We start from the raw sequence: 14,899 nt of genomic DNA on the forward strand, positions 1-14,899 counted from the left end.
AGGTTAGGAATGAAAAGTGAGGATTCCTGGCCTAAGCAACAGGTAGTTGGTCCTGTTCACTAAATAGTGGACCAGGATGGAAAGGGGTTGATAATAAAGGAGTTGCAAAGAACTACTCTTCATCTGAATATAAATAGCTGAAACTGGAGAGCTTGGAGTCTAGGGGTTTTTCCCACTGAAAATGGGAGGCAATGGGAAAGGTAGCCAACCTTTTTTGCCAGGGAGGTTTAGCAGGTTCAATTCCTGCAGAATTTATTATCATGGCACATTAAGGTTGCTCATTTCCTTCAGGAAAATGTACATTTCTTAAAGGTTCTAAGAACTGAGTTAGGGATACAATTTCAAAATCCTTAATAAGAAATGTCAGCAATTTTGTCAGTCTTGTAGACCTTGTTCCAATAAATTAGACAGCAACAATGAGCATTCCTCTTTCCCACTTATTTCTGAAAATGTTTTAAAATAAGGAGGAAAAACTCCAAAAACCAGAACAAAAATTCTAACCTTTTAATTTTGTTTCAAAACTTTACATGAACTTTCACTTTTAATGTTAATATTGAATTGCTAATTTTCTAAAATAATCTTGATTCAACCACTTCATTTCTACTTATGTGAAAAAAATGCAAAACATACAAATATCACATACAAAATTAGCTAAATGGTGATACATGTGAGATGTGGAAACAGGAAATAAAGTGTTTCAAAATCTCAAACATTTTCCATCAAATTTTGTCGCAAAGGACAAATTCTGATATAAAAACACATTTTGCTTTTGCTGTTGCATATCATGCCATAAACCTAGCATGTTCTGATAATGGAAGAAAGAAACCTAATAACCTGAACAAGAAAACAGTAGTTACTTATTTAAATTACACATGGAAATATAATGACTATTTAAAAGCAGAAACAACTGAAAGTATTACATGAACTTTTAGCCAAAATAACCCCTTTCCTTAAGGAACAAGAGTCCACAAATGGGTTGTAATACATAAATGTTTTTGAGTCTTATTTTAGTTATGTACTGATCAGAAGACTTTCTGTAGGTCCAGTAATTCATTTGATCAATATTATTATTACTCAACATTACTCCAAATTCTTCCCTGAATTACTTAATACTAAACCAAAAAGCACTATCCAAAAACTTCTAGTGCATTATATTGTTCCAGGGATGGATTTGGTACCAGTTGAGGAAACCTAGGGAACCTCTAAGGCTAGGAAACACCTTTCTCAACAAACAGCACTATTTTCAGTTATTTACCTTTGTAACACTTCGATCAGAGGCAAAGTCTATCATATTTTTCATTGGGATTCCACATATAATATTAATCACTTTGAAAATTTCACACTGCTCCTGTAAGCACATGACAAAAGCAATCACAAAGGAGTGTTATTTTCTGAGGCTGCTTGCCCCCAAGATTAGGTTTCTTGTCTACAACGCATGGACATAGCCTTTATTTGTAGCAAGAGGCTGTTATATAACATTAAAATAAGATTCAGAAACTGAAAATAATCTGAGTTATGTATAAAATTCTAAAAGCCAGTCTCTGAGTACATGAATATACTATTAACATTGACTTCAGCTGATGCTGTGAGACAGAGAGACACTTTAACCCCACAATACCAGTCTCTGCAAAAGAGACTTTCAAAGCAAAGAAACTCCTTTCTCCTCCTTTTCAAACGCATCTATTGATTTCAACAGCATGAAAACATCAGGCCTGAGCATGCAAAGTGTTGTTTGCAGAGATTTCAGTCAGCGTTGCACTTTAGAAGGGCCTTATAGGATAAAAAGCAAAAAAGAAAATTCCTTCATAGAACAAACAAACATGCCCAACTCTTCTTCTGCACTGAAACATAGTTTTTATCCTAATTTAATTAATGTGTTACTTAGGGGCAACACAGCCGTTCAGAAAAAGGTACAAGGAAATTAAAAGGGCAACAGAGCAATCTTACCAAATATTTCTCTAAAGGAAAAACGTTAAGGGACTCTGGCAAAAATTTATCCTTTAAGGAAAGATAGAAGAGTTTATTCAAGCTGGCTAAGTATTTTTTTTCTTTCATATGATAAAAATTGAGACAAAATCTGAAGACAAATCATCAGCCATTTTACCACATGAAGAATGTTTTACTAGTAAAGTCAAAAATATAAATCTGTACAGATGCTTTTATTTTTGCTATGTAGAGCCTATTTCTAGGAGAGAGGGGAAGATAATTTTCATCAGGATGCATGAGCTGTGTTTTCCTTTATAGCCTAACTTGAGCGTTTTGCTTTGCATCTCGTGACACAGCACTGCCGAGCCTGCATTGCTCGTTTCCTGCTGTAAAAACACCAGTGCCGATGCTTCCCAGCACCCTTGTTTCTGGGCAGTCTCACACTCAGACCAGGGCTTTGAATCTCCAGACGTGGAAGTGTCCTGACCCAGGGATTAGCTTGGGGCCACCATGAAGAGATGAAATATAGACATGGATGGCTTCTCAGAGCCCATCAGTAGCATTAATCTGTTTGTCTGGCTATTTATCCTCATTTGGGCTGGCCAACAAAACATCAAGACTAAGCAAACATGGAACTGCCGTTGTTACTCATCCAGCACCAATTGCTACTGCCCTGTTCCCACTGCACCTAAAGCTAGGATATTTGGCTTAACTAGCAGCAAGGGCTATAATGAAAAGCAGATGTAGACGCTGCCACCTTTTGGTGATAGCCAATTGGATTATTACACATTCCCCAAATTCACTGATGTTGCACCTGTGTCTGTCCCAAAGTGGTTCTAGCACACAGAGAATCTTCAGCTTCTGACCAGCCTGAAAGGCAGACAGAGCTTGTCTTCTAGGAAATACTTTAAAAATAGAGATTTTTAAAATTACAGTTTGTCTAAAGTCATCTTGCTGTGTCAAGGCACTACTGCGGTGCTTTCAACTTCGTTCTCACAAAGAGAAAGGCTACAGCAAAAGCCCACCCCCAACCATTTATGTCAAGGCCTTGGCATGCAGAGAAATTAAATTCTTTACTCCTTAGACCTCTGAGCATTAGTGGCAACTTCTAAGAACAACCTTGGTGTGTTTTTTTCCCAGAAGTTTGTCCACAAGAGGAAAGGACAGTAGTACCTAGGTGGCAGAAAGATGTTGGGGAGGAGCATTTCCACCTTAGCAAAGAGGAAGGGTCCCCACCATCCACACCCATCCCAGCAGTGGAAGCCAGGCAGGGCAGCAGAGCTCACAGCAGGCAGCTTTCAACATGCACAGCCTGGCCTGGGGGAGGTTCATGGCAAATATCTGCCAGGCTGCCAGCGCTCCCACTCAGGGCCCTCCCAGTACCCCAGCATTCCAGTAGCTAGTGCTCCACCAGGCACCTTGCTCCTGCTTGTTGCATTTGGGACATCAACCTGGACTGGAAGAACATCAGCACCTGAGCCACTATGGGACTTCATGCAGCACCTCCTGAAGAGCACTGAAGCTCAGCACTCAGAAGGTTGACAGAGAAAAGGGAGGAGGGAGGGAAAGGGGGAAGGTGTGGTGCCAGCACTCAGAGCGGCAACATGCTGTCTAAAAGACTATCAACTTTCCTGATGGGTATCCAGTGTCCTGCTGTCAACAGCATGCAACAAAAAGGAGCATGCTGCTCCATTCCAGGGCGGCAGCAAAGTGCCCTCTGCCACATATGCCCTCAAGGCTCTGACAGGTAATTCTACCTTTGCTGAGCGTGTCCCTTGGGCACCCTGTGCTCCTCACTGCCTGGACTGTAGCCGGCTAGGGCACACCAGTCCTCCTTCCATGGGATTTCCCTGCCTGAGAATCAGCAAATGTGGTGCTGGGTGAGTCAAGGCATTCAGCCACCACAAAGAGTTAAACAAAAAAAATCAAACTCCGAAAATTTTTGAAAAGCTAAAATTGACCTAAAAAGTTAAATCAAGTAGGTCATTCTTTCCAGGCAAATAGAAACCTATGTAGCTTTCTGAAAGTGTTTTGCTTGCACACAGCATTAATTCACCTTTTTTTTCTTCTTTTTTTTTTTTTTTCAGTTAGATGGGCACAACAGGAAGAACCCAAAGTGAACCCTCATTTACCACAGGAGGAAATAATCTGAATAAGAGACAGAGAAACATACAAATAGTGGCTGTTCCAGCTGGGTTACCAGGCTATTAACACAATGCCTCTAGCTGTCACAACACATCCCTTTGCTCCCTGATTGTTAATACTTTGTCTCAGTTTCCAAGCTGTCTTTGCTAACAAACAACCTTGTCCCAAGGCTTTGAACTTAATCGTTACATTGTAAGTGGTGATAGACTTTGTCACCGCAACCCTGACTGTCCAGCAGCAACCTTGTTGAACATTAAAATGTATTACTGCAAGCACTCAAAAGTTCAGAAATGGAGGAACAGTTAAGGATTTTGTATTTTGATCTCTGTGCACCATAAGGATGATGACTGATTAGTACTACAAGATGAAACCTCACAGAGGACTGGGGTCCAGTTTTCCTTTGAAGACACACTGTCATTTTTTGTGTGATGGGGTGATAGGAAACACCAAAGTTCCCACAGATCAATCTAAATGTGGCCCATGGGCAAATAAACAAAATTGCTATAATTTGGTGAGGGTTTACATTTATTAAAGTAAGTTCTCACACAATACAACTTCTCTCTCAAGAGTTTTACGTTTAGGCTACAGGTAATGGCTTTCATTACTTTTAAGTGAAAAACTGATTTACTTGGACAATAGAGCTGAAATTCCACTTTGAAAAATAGGTTTTTGAGGCTTTAACTACAGTTACTCAGCCGTATATGATTGCATTTTTTTAGACTTCATATTTCTTCATGCTGCTGGTGAATTAATCCCACTGAAAGGACATTTCATGCTAATCCTAAATTTACAATAATAAAGTCAAGGCTTCCATTTAGAGCTAGTTTTCCTAGGTATAATGGGTAAATTGTGTTGCTCTCAAGAAACTAAGTACACTTAGGTGTGTGGTTATTTTAACTATCAAAGGCATCTCTTGAATTTGTGAGTCTAACAGGAATCCCACACACCCTGTACAGATGATTTTTTTAATCTTCTCTAGGATTTTGTGCATTAGCACCCATGGCCTTATCACACAGGGATTCATGCACCCTTCCACTCCATGCATCTCTACCTGCATTTGCTTGCTATCTATTAAAGAAAACTAGGCAGTGGAGGGATCTGGGCAGTAAAAGCCTTCATCTTTCTTCAGTCCCTATCCATGCTTTTTCCACCCTTCACAGTTTTAGTTCCCATACAGGACAGTTTATGGTTACCCAAGAATGAGTGTCAGAAGAACAAAGGATTGGTATCTGTGTAGCATCTGGAAAAATGGTTGTGACAAAACTGAGCATTAACTCCCTGCAAACTACCTTAGTACAACTATTACAATAATTACCTAACTGATACAAAATGGTGTTTAAAGTGCTAATAAAAAAACCCTCAAACCAACCAAAAACACCAATCAAACAAAAAAATCAACTAAGTAACCCCAAATCTCCTGTTTTTCTAGCCAATAGCAGCTGGAACCAAGGCAACAGAGACCATATAAGCAGCTTCTCCACAGCATGCTGCCATCATATGGAAAGAAGCAAGAGGCTGGAGAGCTGAGTGAGACAGATATGACACCCACTGGGCTGGGAACAGCACAGAGCTCCTCACTGTCGGCCACAAGTGTCAACCAAACTTGCTAACTCCAGCCCATTTGTACTTAGATACTGGTTTGTGACATTCATCTGGTACAAACACAGCTGAACCTTACTTCTACTCTGGTCTTTTCTGCTCGCCTTCACCATACCTAACCTGTCCATCCATACTGGCACACTACATCCCATAGATGGCTTAGCCACCTCTTGCACTGCATCCCTTTTGCCAAAATGATCTGAATCTCACCAGTTATGAAGATTTACACGTGAAGCTGATAAGGTAATTGAAGCTGCAGCGAGTCAGGGCCCCTTCCCAGGGAGCAAGTTGGCTAATTCCACCATGTGCTGCTCTAGCTTGTCTCACCAGTGCTTTGGTTTCTGTTGGAAAACCTTGTGCTGGAAGCTCAACACTGGCAAATACTTACTGCTAGTAGCAGTGGAGTTAATTTTACCTTATGAACTGATAATAAGTTTAATTACATTGCCTACTTATACCATTCAGTTACTTGCAACACCAGTACACTGCTTACTACTCCTGAAAATCTGTTTGCATAAGTGGATGCCCTCAGGAAGCTGAAGAGGTCCAGATTTTCAGTTTGGGGGTCTATCTTCATTTTGACAGGAAAGACACCTTTCTGCTCCAGTAGGTAGGCAAGAAGACTCCGTGGAGTTCACATCCTGAGTTCTTCCAGTAACAATCCTGCTCATGTGGGAAAGACTAATGGAAATTGTTCTTTGAAGTCTTTGTTATATTCCTGCTGCATCAAATCCTCTGATGATGGGAAGTAGCATAAGGCCACCGACATTCAAGGTTTACCTCTGGCAGGCTTACTGCTTTTGTAAGGCTTTTTTCAAAGTATGGCTCCAGCTGCAATAAGATGATTCACACACATTGGCCAATATCCTCTCAAAAATCAGAGTGGCTACTGTAACATCACATTAACTCAGTCATTTTCATTATTTGTTCCCTTGGAAAATACTGACCTGAATCTAAACACCCTGTTTTAGCATAAAAAAGTTACAACTCATAAAAGAATATCTGACTTTATAAACCTACTCAAAGCCTTTTACTGAAGAGGGAATTCTTGGTTTCTGTGAAATTGATAGATTTAATGAATATATTCCTGTTATAATATGACATCTCATTTCTCTTTCTCATAAATACTTGTCAGGTTTATGATTTTTCACTCATTGGCCAGGAATTGTGTTGCACAAGCTCAGATTGTGGGTGCTCATACCAAGTTTAATTTCACTCACAAGTAGAGTTGACAAAAGATCACAGTCACTAAGCCCTGGAATTACCCTAGATATTGCCCTCTGTGCTCTGCAAATGAAATCCTACAGAAGACCCTTTGGAAAAGAAGAACATGATGGTTAACTCTCAGAAATCCATTTTGCACAGGGCAGTGTCAGTACACAGAGAAGCACTGAATGACAGGCAGATCTGCCAGTTCCTGGATGAGCAAAGTCAGATGCTCAGCATGACGCTCTCTCTGTCTGCCTGTCTCAGGCTGTTCCTTTCCCACTTTCCCTTGTTCCTCTCTCATGCCCTTGATTAACTACCAGGTCAGATAAGAAATTAGGAACAGTGAAATCAGAACCAGACCGCACCTGTCCCCAGCACAGCCAGAACAGAACTGAAATAAAGCACTTACGAAATTGCTGTGATCATAACCTTCAAAACACCAAACTCCCCCAGCTGTCTGCTCTCACGGACCAGGCACTAGAGTGGAGAGCAGGGCAAAAAGGCCCAGCAAGCTATTTCTAATGAAATGCTGTCACTTTGGGAAAGGCTAAAGCAGTCCACAGAGTAAAGATCTGTTTTTAGCAACAAAGCTTCTGAAAATAGACATGACACTACTATTTAGTTCATCGGGTTACGACTCAGTAACAGAGGGATCGCTTTACTGCTATTTAATTTGATGCTGTAAGGGAAAAAGGTAACTGCTGTTATGAACGAAGCACTACTTATCTATTACAGCAGCAATTGTCATGGTGAGTGCTTATTGTAGTGGAACATGTTATTCTTGCAAGTTATAGAAAATATTTGACTCTAAGGATTCAGCTGCACGAGTTGCATTGCTGGTCCTGGTCCTAAATGCATACATAGGCATCATTATGCATGTGTGTTTATATATGTATAAGACCTCTCAGTTCTATACAATCAAAGCTAAAGTCTTCTTTTTGCTAGCAGTACATTTCAGGAACAGCCTCATTTATCTGATGAGGGCAGGTAACTCTTACCAGATTTTTGACCAAAAAGATCCTGAAGACAGAAAAAGCATAATTGGTGCTTCAGGGAAACCATATTCAGACAAGGTTACTCTTTAAACCCAAAGAGATGCAGGAGAATGGCAGTCTGTCCATAATCCAAGGCAAGAAACCAGGTTTACAGCGCTTGCAGTAGACTCAAGGCTACTAAATTAGATCTCCAGCTCTACTTAGCTCAACAGACAACATCTCAGAATGAAAAACAAAAAAAGTAAATAATTTGGTCCCACATGTGTAGCACGATAGAATTGTGAATGGAGTTACAAACACAGCAGAGGGTATCCTGGGCTGAGGTGTTTTTTATCAGGGAAGTTCAGGATCCCAAGGCCAAAATGTTTTTCTGCAGTATAACTATGCTTTCTTCTGTAGAGCAGGCAGGAACCAACTACTTTCTTTGAGAGACACGGAACAAGACAACGTGGCAGCAGCCCCCTTTGTCAATCCCTCATGAGCCACACATTAACACAGAAACAAGCCCATACAACAAGAACAACAATAACAAAAAACCCAAACAAACAAAAAAAAACCAAAACAAAAAAAAAGGTGTTCCATCCAGTACTCCAGGTTTCCCAAATTCAAATTGTTTTCATAAGTCTGAATATTTGCTGCTTCGTAATTAAAGGAAGTTAAGAAATTCTCTTCCTAGTTGAAGAGAAATACTGACAGATGTGCAACTAAGGCTACACTTCAAAGCAAGAACATAATGCAAACTTGTCTGTTCTAAAAGAAAAAAAAAAAGAAAAGAGACATTTCATTAGGTAGCAGTCTGGTTTTGGTTTGTCTGGTTTACAACCATAACGTAACCCCTTTGCTTATTAAGTTGTCAGAGGAACAGAGATTAGTGCATAGATTAACAAGGAAAACATATACCTTTCTAAAAGAATTACCCATTTCAATTAATCACTGAAGCGTGAGTGAAGTCACAGGACATCTACAAAGAATTTTCACATACTCTCTTTTGGCTACATGTACAGTTACATGTATTAACAGAACTCATTTGAAGATCACCACTGCTTTGGCTCTTCTTCCAAGTAAAAAGTACTAACAGACAAAGCTCTGAGTTCCCACAAACAACAGGAAATCCTCAACAGGAAAACAAAAATACCCATAGAGATGTGAAAGAGTAGAACAGAATTGCACAGTCAGATCCAGCTCAGGTATTTAGTGCTGCTTCTCACAGCTTTGTACAGAAATTAAGACATGCATGCATGTACAGGTAGTTACTCAGCAGATTGTTTTTATCTGCTTGTAGGCACTGCTTATGGTACTCTATTACAGGTTCTTCATTAGTCTAGACTGCTTATTACACCACTGTATCAATATACCTTAGACCATTAAACAGTTCCATTAGGAAGCCACTGTTAAGGAAGAAAAAGTATGACACTGTAATGCCTCAGCCATGATGCAAAAACCTAGCTCAGGATTGAGCAAGCAACTGTATCTCAAACCAAAATCAGGATGGCATGACACTAATCCACTGTTATTCTCTAGGGTTGTATGGCACTCTGCAAAAATGAAGCATTTAAAACAAATTGATGGCTACTGAACTGTTTCACAAACAGGTTCTTGAAACGTCCTATTGCAACGTATGTCCCTGGCACCAAAACCAAAGACAATATCCAGCTGTTAACTCCATAAGCCTCTGCCACAAGGCTGAGTGCTTCATATGCCCCCAAGCAGAGGACAGGGTGCATACGAGCACTACAGCTGGCAGGGATACTAAAGCAGACTGTTCACCACCACCCTCTGGGAAAAGACCTGAAAGAAGAACCTACAGAACAAAGCATCTGTGTTATGATTTATGTTTCTTTTCAATCCATATGAAAAATAAAGAGGAGTGAGAGAGAAAAGTGTTAGGTACGCCTTTCATGATAAGGAGAGCACTTTGCTTCTATCATTCACTCCATATTAGACTTCCCATCCTCATCTCTACATGAGGAAACTTAAGAAAAAATTTTAGTGGAAACAATTTATTTCACACTGACATTTCAGCAAGAACAGCCCCAGAAAGGTTAATGGACGCACATAAGACTGTATTTTAAATTTTGCTTTTGGACAATAGAATTAAAACAAACAACTCAAATTTTAAGAAACTGTGCACTATGAGATCAGTCATTATGTCTATCAATGTTCATCAGTGGTGGGTTGGTATTGCTTAAAATGAAATTAGTGAAACATTCAGGAGCACTAACACTCTGATGGCTTATTTTCAGGTTAGGGATATATTGCAGAGTCTCTATCATTTTAAAATAAACAATAGATTTTAAAACAGAAGGCTACATAATTGCTTATGGGTAATGCACAATTACATCTGGAAAAGCGAATTCCGTTTTACAAGGCAATAGCATAGAGGAACATCTGCAAATCAGCTCAATTTGAATAAGGTCATTCAGATTAATTAGTATAATCACTCATAACAAAACTTAATGAAATACAGACCAAAAAAGTTCAACATGTGACCAGCTTTTTGCACCTTGTAATTTACTTGCCTTTGACTACTTCCACCAGACAAGACTTAATATATGCTTAAATCTTTGTAGGACTGTGACTGAAACCAGCTCTGTAGTTGTTTCTTCTCTTGCTTTAAGCTTATGTTTATGGCATAAGCTATGACCATAAAATTGCCAAAAAGTATTTATTATTACTCAAGTTGTATACTGAACTGCATGTTTCTCTGAATCTGTCAAGTGAATTTTTAAACATCTCCATAACTTGAGTGCCAATACTGTTAACCATGAAATCTGTTTTGAATTTGAAATGGAGGGGGAGGGGTGGGGGGGGAAGGGAGAATATGACAGGAGGGAGAGATAAATCCTTTATTTTTCTTTATCTTTTACAAATTTTATTACTTCAGTCAAAAAATGTGACTCAAGCAATAAAACGTTACTGTTGCTCAGTGTAATGGTATGTGTTTGAAATACAACCCATTTGCTCTTCATTCACTTCATCAGAGTTTTGGCAACTGCTAAAGGCTTCAAGTATGTGTGTAGAATATTCCTTATGCTATCACATCCATATTATTTCTCCACTTACCATTTCTTACTGAGCTATTTTTAACAGTTGCCCACTTATCAGTTTTCTATTTATGGCTTTGTGCTTTCCTCTGTCTAAAAACATTTAATGAGATTTGTTTATGAAACTCGTTTGCAATGCTTTGAATGCTGGCAGCAGCTACAGGAGGGAGATCAGAGACTATAGGTGCAGCTCTTCTTCCAAATCCCTGTCCTGACTACAGACTGGTGGTCACTGCCAACTCACATGAAATATGGTCAACTATGCAATCCTAGCAATTATACAGATGACAGGACACAGCTTGAGTTTATACCATGACATTGCTCCATTGACTCTCTCTCTCTGACACTAGGGACGCCACCTCCGGGAATCATGGAAAGCAGTAGGAATGCTGGGGAAGTAATATACTCCAAGTTCAGTTGGGTATTTGGGGAGCTCCAAAAGGCAGTGTGGCAAGCTGATACTTAGCTGTCTTGTTTATCCCCTATTCTGGCTCCCTCATATTTATCTAGCTGTTTATGGACACCTAAAAGCTACAAAAGCTGTTTTCTTTGGCTCTCAACTACAGTCTGTAAAATACTGCTCAGTAAGGGGATCATGTTTGTGTCGTTTAATACCTAGCCAGGTGCTTTTCAGAGTTGGCAGCAGTGTCTTTACTGATAAATTTGACTGCATTTTATGTCTTTTCCTTTTACAATTACAATGCAAACTGCTGTTCAGCTATTGCTCCCTCTAAATCATGCATGAGCTTGGCTTGTGGTGGAAGTAATTCAAAGACTTTCCCACAAGCAGTATGCCCTACCTACTAAAAGCAAATGATCAAAAAAGCAAGGAGTAGAGAAATTCCCATCTAACTAAAATTATTTTGGATTTTCTTTCCTAACTTCTTATGTACCTAAAGGGCACAAATTATGTTTTGCAAAAGCTTAAAACCCCTGCATTTCTAAAACCAGCAGAACAAGACCAGTACTGGAAACACTGTAGAGTGGTCCCACAAGAATATATTTGGGTGCAACAATTAGTATTGCATTACAAACTTTCTGGCACATTTTGACTCCTACTGCACCATTTTTTTAGTGATTAGTGATTTTTAATTTATTTTCCTTAGAAGACCAAGGCATAGCCGTTTCCCAAAGCAAACTTCCTAAGAACAACAGGGGATTAATCTCTGCCACAATGTTCCACAAAGGACGGGGATTTTCATTCTGGCCAATATCAGTAATTCTTTATATCAAGTTCCCTCCGCACTGACAAAATTCAGTGATGATCACAGCTTCCCTCTCTTGCTTCCCATTTCTACCTTATGAAACTCCACATTTCACTTATAGTGACTTATGGTAAATGAGTTACCAAAATTTTCTTTTATTTTCCAGTTTCCCCTACTGGTTCATACTAAGAGCTCAGTGGATATTTGTGATATGTGACAGCTGTCAAGAAGGGCCATGTTCCTGGAATGCAGCACAGAATGCCATCCACAGCACAAGGATCATCTCTTCGCATAGCCAGGAAGGGTACACAGACCTTGGCTCAGTTCAGTGAGAGCTGACACAACAGGTTATCTATTTGCCAGAGTCACCTAGGAACACTTGTGTACTATGACAAGGTCTCAGGAGGTCATTCATTCTGTTTCAGAGAAGCATAATAGGACATTAGTGCCAGAAAACCACTATAAAGGCATTTTAAATAATTTCTGACAACCTTAGAAGAAGACATTGGGGGTTGGGTCTTCCAAGAATCACCTGGGTTTTCTGCAAGCTTTGGCATAAATCTAATGTATATCGGGGTAAGCAACTGAATTATTGACAAAAACTGAATAAATTCACAAGGGCAGTGCCTAAGGCCAAATAGAAAAAAAAATAAGCTTTGCTTAAAAACAGCAGAAATGTGGAAAGTCTTCCATTTAGCTTACAGTGCATAAGCAACATACAGTATTTATTCCCCTGAACAGGACCTCATTTCACATAACAAGTATGGCATTCAGAAGGCTCTACTGTGGCACTGAGTAAAATCTCCAGTGTGGGACATTTACATAAATGACAACTTATGTTCAAGACACGACAAACCTCATAGGAAATGTGAAAATAACTGATTTTCCAAAAATGTTCACAGTATTTCTTTTCCATAAGATAACCTGTTCCACAAACTGTTCTGAACTGAAAATAAAAGAACCCCATAGTTTATAAGAAGTACTCAAATTCACTGATCATCTCTGTCATAGAAATTTTCTCTTGAACAAAGCAGAACACAGATCACTAAAACCAGTATTCTGGGGAAAGAACACTTTGCATGACAAGACCAGAATGCTCTGCATGTTCATAGCTATAAAGGGGTAGATAAAAATGGCAAAATAGGTAATTTCTATGACATGTATACATGGGCACTATCCCTTGTTGACCTTGGCAATATTTCAGAGGGAAGCTTTCCAGGATTAACTGTTCAATCAATCAGATTTTATGACATACGCCAACTGGCTTCACAAATGCACTTGCAATCAAATTGCAGGAATAACAACAAAAAAGGTTTAATCTATTGTTAGCTCTTACACCAGAACACACAGAGAAAAGTTGCACACTTTGGCAGGAACAACATGCATGTTTCAGAAACTCTTCACCTGCCTCAGTCTGTAGCAAGGGTAGAGTGCAGCTCTTGCATAGTGTTTGGGGGATCTTTATATAGGAAAGTGCATTTCTGTGCCTCACTGTCAGTGCACTGAGCTAATGACCTTTTTGCAGCCAGAGAAGAAAATCCTTCCCAAGTGCTTATCTATACCAGTTGCTCCCTTTGAGACACAAAAGAAGGCTACACACATGCAAAAAGTAGAGACAGAGAGAAGATGCAGCCTGAAAGCAACCTTGTGTGCAGAACAGAATCTATCTTAGAATAATCAAATTGCATCAATGAGCCCTAGTCAGGGCTGCATGACCCTGAAGATTGTTGTTGTATTCACGCTATAAAAAGACAGTACTGCCCCCAAAGAGCTTAAAACTGAAAGATTGTAGCAAACAGGTACAGATAAGCCTATAATAACCCCAAACCAAATAATGATGGTTATGAGACAGATGGAAATACAAAGTGAAGGACATGATCTTCTAAAAAGCTCTTGTAGCAAGTACATTTAGCAGGAAGAGGGCAGAAAATCAGCTATTAATTCTGCTCTACAATATATCCTGGTAAGAACAGAGCCTGCCATGACTCAAGAAGGTGTGCTCTATTTCACATGTATAAGCAATGCAACTGATTCAAGGTGATTTTAGTTTACCTCAGATTAAGCAAATGTGTAAGTGCTTTATTGAGTGAAAGCCAAGCCCCACATATTTCATTGTAAAATATTTGAGTGGAATCAAGACAAACAAATGATGGTCTACTCAAATGCAGAGAATTCCACAGAAAGCCTTAACAAACCCAGTTATCCAGTGGGGTATGAGTTACTCAGTATCACACCTTAGCTTCTTCTATTGCCCTTTTTTCTGAAAAACAAACAAACAAGCAAACAAACAAAACCAAGGGACTAAGAAATTATTTAAGGAATAGAGGGAAGACATTTTGTGGGGAAAAAAAAAAGGTAAGGGTGAAGATAGGATGCTCTGACCCCAGATTTTTTCCACCATTGTCATCTTCTAGGTCAAAGGGCAGATCAGCATATTAACTGGGGAAAAAATATTCCTACTATTCCAGTTGAGTCACACCAGGATATGCAGCTAATCTAACATATGAAAGAAAAAAATCAAATATCCTTTTAATAGATACTATTAACATAAGCAAATTATCCAAATTATTTCTTTTTAAAATATTAATAATCTTCATTCTAACTTTGTATCAAATATCCTGATTAAAATAGATTGGCCAAATTTGATACCCTTGTTTGATTTACTTCCTTTCACTATGGCTGCAATTGTAGTCAGTGCAGCCAAGAATCTGGGTAGAAAACTTTGACATGAGCAGCAAGTGATCATTCACAGCCCAGAACTTGCCCTGAAAAACAG

This window comes from Motacilla alba, chromosome 4 (genome assembly GCF_015832195.1).
Source record: "Motacilla alba alba isolate MOTALB_02 chromosome 4, Motacilla_alba_V1.0_pri, whole genome shotgun sequence".
Lineage (NCBI taxonomy): Eukaryota > Metazoa > Chordata > Aves > Passeriformes > Motacillidae > Motacilla > Motacilla alba.